This window comes from Pectinophora gossypiella, chromosome 7 (genome assembly GCF_024362695.1).
Source record: "Pectinophora gossypiella chromosome 7, ilPecGoss1.1, whole genome shotgun sequence".
Taxonomy (NCBI): domain Eukaryota; kingdom Metazoa; phylum Arthropoda; class Insecta; order Lepidoptera; family Gelechiidae; genus Pectinophora; species Pectinophora gossypiella.
Genome location: NC_065410.1, coordinates 1,796,849 through 1,806,385, shown reverse-complemented (window position 1 = coordinate 1,806,385; position 9,537 = coordinate 1,796,849). Strand labels below are relative to the sequence as shown.

Here is a 9,537-nt window from a genome sequence, read left to right as displayed (position 1 = left end):
AAAAAAACAAAATGGCGGGAAAACAAGATGGCCGCCATACAAAATGTTGTTTTTCCAGAAAAATAAGGGGTTTGTTCGGATAGTCATGTTGAGTATGGAAATACTTCTCGATCTTCAAAAACTGCTCCGCATCAGGGAGACGCCCCACGGCCTGGCAAACCTATCGCACCTGAACCAAATTTTCTTTCACTGAACCTATTTAAATTTTGGTCAAATCCAATCGCCGGTGAAAAAAAAAACAAAATGGTAGGAAAACAAGATGGCTGCCATACAAAATGTTGTTTTTCCAGAAAATGCCTCGGGAGTGAAAATGATGTATAAGGGGTTTGTTCGTTCAATTGCGTCAGACCTATTTAAGTCTTGGTCTAATTCTGTCGCGTGTGAAAAAAAATCAAAACGGTGGAAAAACAAAATGGCCGTCATACAAAATTTTAGTTTTTCATAACGAGCCCCGGGTGGTAAAAATAAAAATAATGTATCCCGAGTTAGATCGGAACGTCATGTTGACTATGGAAATACTTCTCGATCTTCATAATCTGCTTCGTATCAGGGAGACATATCTGGCAAGACTAAGATGTTCGGGGTTATGGATCAGAGGAAGAAAATAGAAAACACTTTAGTAAATGAGAGGAGTTTAATTAATTTACGCAACACACCCTACGCCATTACATGTCAGAGAGAGGCCGTAGACAATCATAGACACTATAGTCTTTTCTTAAAATAATAGGGATGCGTCACACACGACCAACACCAGTGATGTGACATTGCTACCATAACATAAGATAGATACCTGGATTATAAATTTTTTTCACACGACGAAGCGGCAATTACACTTTCCAATCCATTCTGCCCGGTGCGTCAAGGTCACGGACTTGTCGATCAAGATCGTGTAGTCTAATAGCAAATCGGTGAGGCGTAACCATGGTAACCACGATCTCAAGCGAGTTGGTGAGGAGTAACCACCACGAGCTACTGTAATAGCGTCGATTATTCCAATCTCGATGTGACCTTGACGCCTCGCTCTAAGTGGATTGGGTACTGTAATTAGCGCTTATCATAGTTTAAATAAGTCGTGTGAAGGTATCCAGGTACAGTTTTCAATCATCCGTCCCTTTCCTTTTCGGCTGATAATAAAATGACAGGTTTAACTTCAAATAAACTTACTGTGTGTACTGGAATCAGCACCAATAACACACGTTACTCTTGCATATTTAGTAAACAGGTACTTAATAGAACTAATGGATGACTTTCCAGGCTACTTTCTCAAAAAAAATATAAATGGCGCTGTCCAGATTTAACGTCATAAAAACGTAAATACCCGTTTTCTCACTACTCGGATAAATAATTATTCAAAAATATAATGTAATGGCAATAAATAAATTATCCCAATTTAATTCAAAAAACACTGACTACTATGAGACCTTTTCAGTAAAAGTGGCGCTAAACGACGTGATTACTATTAAAAATATAAAATTAGAAGGTTAAACGATCGCACATCTGTACAGCGCCATCTATATTGTTTTGTGGGGAAAGTAGCCTGGAATGTCACTCATTTGTACCTTGGTACCTATAGATTTTGTAATAATATTTGTCTTGTATTTAAGCCAATAAAAACTATCAAAGGATGTTTGATGTGGAAATCTGTTCTCAAGAGGTCATAAGTTAAATGCCAGTAGGTAGGTACCTGCATTAAAATGCAACTAACAATTTTGATACAACAAAAAACACTGATTGTGAGACCTTTTCAGTAAAAGTGGCGCTAAACGACGTGATTACTATTTATATTTTTCAAAATAATTTTAAAACGAAACAATTGTATTAAAAGATAATGAAAGATATATTTTTAGAAATAAGTTGTTTTATTATATATTTAAAATATTATAGATGCAACTCATACTCATACATTTTCTTCTTTATTTCTACATTTAATCAAATAGGTAGTTGAAATAAAACAGCAACTTAACAAGTACTCTCGGCCTCCATGGTCCAGTGGCTAACTGTTGGGCTCACATCCGGAGGTCCCAGATTCAAATCCCAGTAGGGACTAACACAAAAATTACTTTGTGATCCCCGGTTTGGTTAGGAGATGGCTGGCTGATCAGCTGAACATATTAGTAAGTAGGTATAGATAATAACATTAAAATATATGGGTTATGTTCCTAACTAGCTTTTTAATTATTTAATGACATGATAATATAAATTATAAAGTGATTTAAGCTCATAGTTTAACAACATCTATGAACATAAATAGCTACATACAATGCAATGGCACACTTAACACAGCTCTTATGTTCGCTAGGTATTAATGCATTTGAGGTGAGCTCATTCTGCAAACAACGCATACATGGGCATCCATCAAGCATCTGAAAACAAATATGAATGTTCTTAAAAAATAATTGTAGTTTTGATGTCCCATGGAGCCAATAAATACAAATTAGATGCCCCATACATGTACAATAATATATTTTGCACAATATGCCTGACTGTAACAATATTATTAAATGTCTAGGGATGGAATTGAAATATGCCAACTTTAAATTGAACTTAAAACAATGTTTTAATCATAATTAAATTGCCTTTAACAATGAGGGACTTTCCAATGGACGTTCCCCAAACACATGATAGTTGGTGTTGTTCACTTTTAACCTGATAATTACCTATTTTCTCATTGCTGGGATACATAATTATTCAAAAATGTAATGTAATGACAGAATGATATAATATAAAAAATTGTTTCTTGATATTCGGATCACATTATGTATAGAATGACATTGCTATCTAGGTATATTGCTTCTCTTTATTTTGATCAGAATAATAATAGGTGGAAGTTGTATGAATCATCATATATCATCATCATTTATAACCAAAAACAAAGATAAAAGATGCATTGGTAAGTCTGTTATCCATGAAATTAGACATTTAAACGAAGAAAAAACTTAACAATGCCATGTATCATTTTTTGGGGAACGCCAATTGGAATGTCCGTCATGATTGTCACTCATAAAACTTTTAAATGGCTCTTACACAATGTAAATTAAAATCTTTAATACTTTATTACCTGTCTTGGAGATATGTCACTCTTTATTTCTTTCCATAAGCCTATGGCCTGTGATTTTGTCCTCTTGTATGCCTTCACAAAGATATTCCACAACTTATACAAACACATTGTTTCTAACTCTCGGGCTGGAACATTCTTCAGGAAACTTGTTGTTGCTTGCATCTCTTAGTATGAGTATGAGTTAGTATGACAAAGTCGATCAGCATCTAACACCTATAAATAAATAACTTTATAATAATAGTGTCATTTGATTCTATGTATTGTATTGTATGTTACTTACATTGCAATTTATCAACGAACATTATCCACAAACTTTTATCATTTTGGCTCTATCCAAAACACATAATGGTTCTGGAAGTTTTTACATTTTACAGTAGAATGTCAACGCAAGTTTGTACAAGGAAGTAGTTGTTGTTGTTGTTTAAATTCGCCTTATATAAGGCAGGCAAAGATCTCAGGACCATACAGCCTTGACTTTAGTAATTTAATATTCGAAAATCACGATCAAAATAGGCCTAAGCCTTGTCTTCAATTTTCAATATCCAATTTAGGCCAGTGCCTTGTCTTCAGTTTTCAATCTCTCTCATTTAATATTCTTATTAGGCCAAAGCCTTGTCTTCAGTTTCCAATATCCAATTTAGGCCAGTGCCTTGTCTTCAGTTTTCAATCTCTCTCATTTAATATTCTTAATAGGCCAAAGCCTTGTCTTCAGTTTTTAATCTCTTTCATTTAAAATCCATATTAGGCCTAAGCCTTGTCTTCTGTATCCAAAATCTTGAAAGTAAAATCCAGTTTAGGCCTAAGCCTCGTCTTTATCCATGATCTTGTCACATCCAATAATAAGAAGTTCCATTCCAGTAAAGTATTATCCGGTAAAGGTTATACCAACCAATTAAGGTAAGTATGTAAGTATAGTCTTCAAATTTCCAATAAAGTTCTAGAAACAAATTTATACAGTGCTAAATAAGTCTCAGGATTTTGAAGCAGTTCAAGCACAGCACGCGGGACTTTGCCAGGCTCTTTGTAAATATTAAGCAAGTCATCCATTAAAAGCAAACGTTCTATTGCAAAATGAGGACAATTGTAGAAAATGTGATCCAAAGTTTGATCTTCTATAGAGCATAAATTGCACGTAGGGGATGCAATTATTCTCATTCTAGCTAAATGCGCATTAACTCTGCAATGACCAAAGCGAAGACGACAAAGAGTCGTGTAAAATTTTCTAGGAAGTAGATTTTTGTGTCTAGCAAACCAGGGCAACACAATCTTATTATTTATAGCCCAATACCAAGTCCCTTTTCGACTTTCAATGTTTGCAACAATATTTGTCCAGTGTTTAGACCAATCTTCGTACATTTTTCGCCTGAGTACAGGGTAGAGATCAGTGTATGGTATAGCAATACTAGGTCTGACGTTTGCTCTATCAATGTCACTGTAGTTTGTTATCGTTTTCGCTAAGTAGTCAGCTTGTTCGTTTCCAAATACACCTTTATGAGACGGAGTCCATAAGAAAGTAACAGAAATGTGGTTTTCTTTCAATTTCCAGTACAAAGCTTTAATTTCGTATTGAATGTAGTTAGCAGAAGTATTTAAGACGTCGGATTGAAGGGAGGATAAAGCACTCATGCTGTCAGATATTATTAGCCACCTGCATCTGATGAAATTTGAGTTCTGTTCAATAAACTGAAGAGCCAAAACAATCGCCATGCATTCCGCTGTAAAAATACTAGTGTATCCAGGTAATACAATTCCATTTCCTGACTTGCTATGAGATACATAAAAAGCGCTTGACACCTTGTCTTCATGTTTGGAGCCATCGGTATAGATACTGTGATAATCAGGATAATTTGCTATCAGTTCATACACTTCTTCCTTCGTTTGTAGGTCACGGTTGATAACAATATTCATACCACTATATTTGCTCTCAAAACTTCCACTATAGCAAGGCCATGTATACACACTTTTATAAATGTGGTACTGCTGATTAAATTGAAGAATCTCTGAGAAGTCGTGAAGTATATAAGGGGCAGTATCACTCAATGGTGACAAAAGATGAAAATATGTTGATAATTTATTCATAAGAGGATGATTATGTTGAGAGGACAATTTTAAAAGAAAACGAAATTTTTAAATATTTAAATCTGAGTAAGAGAGGAGGCATCTGACATTCTCCTTGTAAAGAAACAATGGGTGTTGTTCTCATAGCACCAGTGACTGTGCGAAGATTTTTATTTTGTAAAATTTCTAATTTATTAACTAATTTTTTGTTTTCAGCATAACACAAGAAAGCATACTCAAAGTGGCTTCTCACCAGAGACTTATAAAGCATCAGTAATATCTTTGGATCAGCACCCCAGCTTGTACCAGCCAAGGCTTTTAAGGTATTAAAAGATTTTGTAGCACGATCTACAATGGAATTTACATATTTTGTCCAAGACAAGTTATTTGCAAATATAACACCTAAGAATCTAACAGTAGTATCAATTGGCAATAATTGATTGTTATAAAATAATTTCACATTAAAAGGCCGAATTCTATTAAAAATTACAACTTTACTCTTGTCAGTGCTTAATTCTAAATTCAAGTATGAAAAGTACTCATGTAATTTAAGTAAAGCATTGTTTAAAGACTGTACAATATTAGCAACATTAGCTCCAGAGGCATAAACAACTAGATCATCAGCATACTGTAGGTTTAATACTTCAGAACCCAAAATTGAATTTAATCTATGTATATAAAGGGCAAATAATAAAGGACTTAAAATGCCACCCTGGCATACACCTTTATGGCTGAGTCTAGGCCCTATTAGGCCACAATTATGATTAACTCTAACAAATACTTTTCTACTTTGTAAAAAATTAAAAATCCAAAATATTATTTTTTCAGGAAAATTCAGGAATCTCAGCTCCTGTGCAAGAATGTGATGGTTAACATTGTTAAATGCTCCAACAATGTCTACAAAAATAGCCACAAGTACTTGATGATTACGAATAGAATTAAAAATATCAAGATGAAGATGTGCTATACTCTCCCTGGCTGACTTCCCACGTCGAAACCCGAACTGGTTTGAAGGTAATAGACTATTATTTTCAATGTAAAATTCTAAGCGCTGCTTGAGTAATTGTTCAAATATCTTTCCCATGCAAGAAGTTAAAGTAATTGGCCGATATGACCCTGCTACTTCAGGTTGTTTATTTGGCTTTAAAAGGGGAATAAGAAGATCACTTTTCCAATCAACAGGAATAATAGAGTTCTGCCATAAAGTATTATAAATACCCAATACAATTATGCGACTGTCACAGCTCATCATTTTTAATGTCTTGTATTTAATATTATCCAAACCACATGCAGTGTCTTTACGTGAGAATATTGCAGAGTTTAATTCAGACAGGGTAAAGTCTTTAGTCAAAAATTCATACTTAGTACTTGTGACAATATGTGAAGAAGACAATGGTTGTTCAACTGTGTCAGGAGTATACTTTGTCAAAAAGTCATGAACCCAGTCTAAAACAACTTGTGACCTACTGTTAGAAATAAATGACTTGTTAAATTTTCTAATATAGTACCAAATTCTAGATAGTGGAGTTAATCTATTAAAAGTTTCACAGAGTCTTTCCCAGCTTAACCTTCTTTCAGTTTTAATAATAAGTTTCTTACGAGCTTGCTGCTTTTTAAATTCAATATAATTTGACTCTGTTGGATTATTTTTAAAAACCAAGTATGCATTTTTACAAACAGTTACAGCTGTATTGCAATTATCATTCCACCAGGGTAAAGATCTTTTCTTATGAGATCTTGTGTTAGAAGCCATATTATTAGAAGACTTTTTTATATTAGGAAGAGATAATTGTATAGCCAAATGTATTAAATTAACAAGTTGATCATAAGCCTGCAAGGGATTGGTGTAGTCAAATTGAAAATTCGGCAATAAATCATTAATATTCTTAGTATACTTAGTCCAGTCTATCAAGCGATAATTAATATGAGATGTAGATGTAGATGAAGGGAAATGCTCCCCAACACTACTAAAGGAAATTTTTGTGATTACAGGAAAATGATAACTACCCAACGCATCGTCATGAACACCCCACTCGCAGGCAGCAGCCAGGGAGGGGGAAACCAGAGTCAGATCAAGAGCATTTTGCCGCCATGTGTTAGATCCTACAGTAGTTAATCTGCCATCATTTAGCAGTACTAAATTATTATCATCTATACATTTAAGAAGAACATCACCTCTGTTATCAACAGAAGAACAACCCCAAACAGAATGGTGCGCATTAAAATCACCAGCAATAAATACTGGTTCTGGAAGACTGTTAAAAAGAGCATTGAGTGAAGTTTTTGTGAAATTTGGAGAATTAGGAGGACTATAATAACTAAGAAAAGTAATTTGTTTAGAGCCAAAATATAAACGTAATGCTATATTTTGATTAGAATCATCATATGTAGTACTTATATGCTGATAATGTAGCTGATTGTTAATAAGTATAGCAACACCATTGTGATTATTGCCTGAATCCAATCTAATTATGTTATAACCATTTATTTTAAAACATTGTGTAGCTTTTAACCAAGTTTCACTGATAAGAGCAATATGGATATTATTGTCATATAAAAACTGTGTAAAGTGAAATTTGTTACTATTTAAACTCTGAGCATTCCATTGTACTATTCGCAACTGATCCATGAAAACAAAAAAAAAAAGGAAAAAGTTGTAATGAATTACTTTTTATGGATAGTATCCATTAAGACAGTTTTAATAAATTCAGAGGAGATAGACTTGTCTTGTGTTTTGTTTAATGCAATTATTTTAACTATAGAGTTCAATAACACATTCAATATATCATCTGAGTTGAGCAAAGATATCAATTGTTCTGAAGATGATATAGGTCTAGCTTTATTCCCTAGTGAAGGAAACGACTTCTCATTAAACAATTCAGCAAAGGACCTTTTGTTTATATTGTTTTGGTTCTCTTTAATTTTTTGTTGTTTAATTGGGCATTTGCTTGATATACTAAGGTGGTTACCTTTGCAGTGAATGCATTTGGCTTCACTGACGGCAGTTGAGCATTCTTTATAAGAGTGACTTTCTGTGCATATAGAGCAAACTGGTGTTGTGTTTTTGCAGTATTTGGCAAGATGCCCAAATCTCATACAGTGGTAGCATTGTTTAACAGGAGGTACGTACGGATAGATTGGAAATCTCCAGCCGTGCAGGTCCACGTAGTCCGGTAGGTTCATTGAAGCGAATGTTATAGTTACTGTGCCCGTTGGTACAAGTTTGTATGAAGTCTCGTTCCTCTCTTTTCTCATAATCCTCTTCACACAGACGATCTTTCTGTAACTGGACATCAATGTAAAAATTTTGTTATTTGACAAGTTTTGTGGAACATTACGTATAACGCCGGTTACTTCAGACCCTGAGGCAGGTATGGAAGCTTTAAATCTGTACTGAGTCATAAACGTTTTATTATTCAAAAACGCATTAGCTAGAGCGGCCTTTTCAAAATGAACACCTATTTTATATTTGTTCATGGCTTTCAGGAATTTGACGCCTTTATTAAAACGCTTCATGTTGGATGATAGGGACATCATGTCCCGCATGCTTATTGGATGTTTTTCATCAGCAGATTCTATAAAAACTACAAAATCAGTAAGTCCTGAATCCTCCGGATATCTACGGCCATAATCAGTCACGAAATATGGCTTGTACTTCAGAGCTGGATCTTCATCGTGATCTTCAGAAGCGTCCGAAGAAACTTCCGATTCAGCTTCGGATGTACCCTTTTTGTCAGGGTCCTTTAATTTTTTTCTTTTAGCCCTACCCATCGTAACAATCTCATCAGAAAATAAGGGTTTTTAACCACAGAAACAACTATTGAGAATATTTAAAATATTTGAAAAAAATTTCACTCCCGCTCTGTTTCAAGGTTCCCGCGTTTTTTCACAAGGAAGTAGGGCTCGACTCGATGATGTTGTTGTTGTTGTTTAAATTCGCCTTATATAAGGCAGGCAAAGATCTCAGGACCATACAGCCTTGACTTTAGTAATTTAAAATTCGAAAATCACGATCAAAATAGGCCTAAGCCTTGTCTTTAAATTTTCAATATCCAATTTAGAATTTAGGCCAGTGCCTTGTACTTGTAAGTCACAATTATTTTTTTTTTTATTTGGTTTTCCCCGAAGGGTAAGGCAAAGGGAACTATGCCCATACAGCCATGTCTGACGTATTTTTTTTCTTGATGATTAATGAAATGATGAAAGGTGATGATGATGAAACCTAAGCCCCCACCCTCGGAGTAGACTCCTACTCCGAACCCCAAACGAATTAACTCAAAAGTCCCCATAAGCTTTTGAGTTATGAAGCGGCTTCTTGGCACGAAGAGAAAATAGATAGTACCACTTTGTTTATTGAATATTTATTTATACTTCATATTTATATATTTTTCCGATATAATAACACTAAAGCAATTTTTCGT

At 34.4% G+C, this 9,537-nt stretch overlaps 2 long non-coding RNA genes across 4 annotated transcripts; one reads left to right on the top strand and one right to left on the bottom strand.

The window, feature by feature from the left end:
- Positions 1–2,151: 2,151 nt before the first annotated feature.
- LOC126368239 (uncharacterized) lies at positions 2,152–3,460 on the bottom strand. Its single transcript, XR_007566558.1, has 3 exons — positions 3,339–3,460; positions 3,059–3,271; positions 2,152–2,363 (listed from the first exon to the last, which is right to left on the bottom strand). It is a non-coding gene; the product is annotated as an uncharacterized LOC126368239 (long non-coding RNA).
- Positions 3,461–3,473: 13 nt separating this feature from the next.
- On the top strand, positions 3,474–7,837 carry LOC126368240 (uncharacterized). 3 transcript variants are annotated; one of them, XR_007566561.1, is made up of 4 exons: positions 3,474–3,955; positions 5,333–5,439; positions 5,945–6,130; positions 7,109–7,837. It is a non-coding gene; the product is annotated as an uncharacterized LOC126368240 (long non-coding RNA). The 3 variants fall into 3 exon arrangements; XR_007566560.1 differs by lacking the exon at positions 3,474–3,955 and adding an exon at positions 4,725–4,797; XR_007566559.1 differs by lacking the exon at positions 3,474–3,955 and having other exon boundaries at positions 5,205–5,439.
- Positions 7,838–9,537: the final 1,700 nt, after the last annotated feature.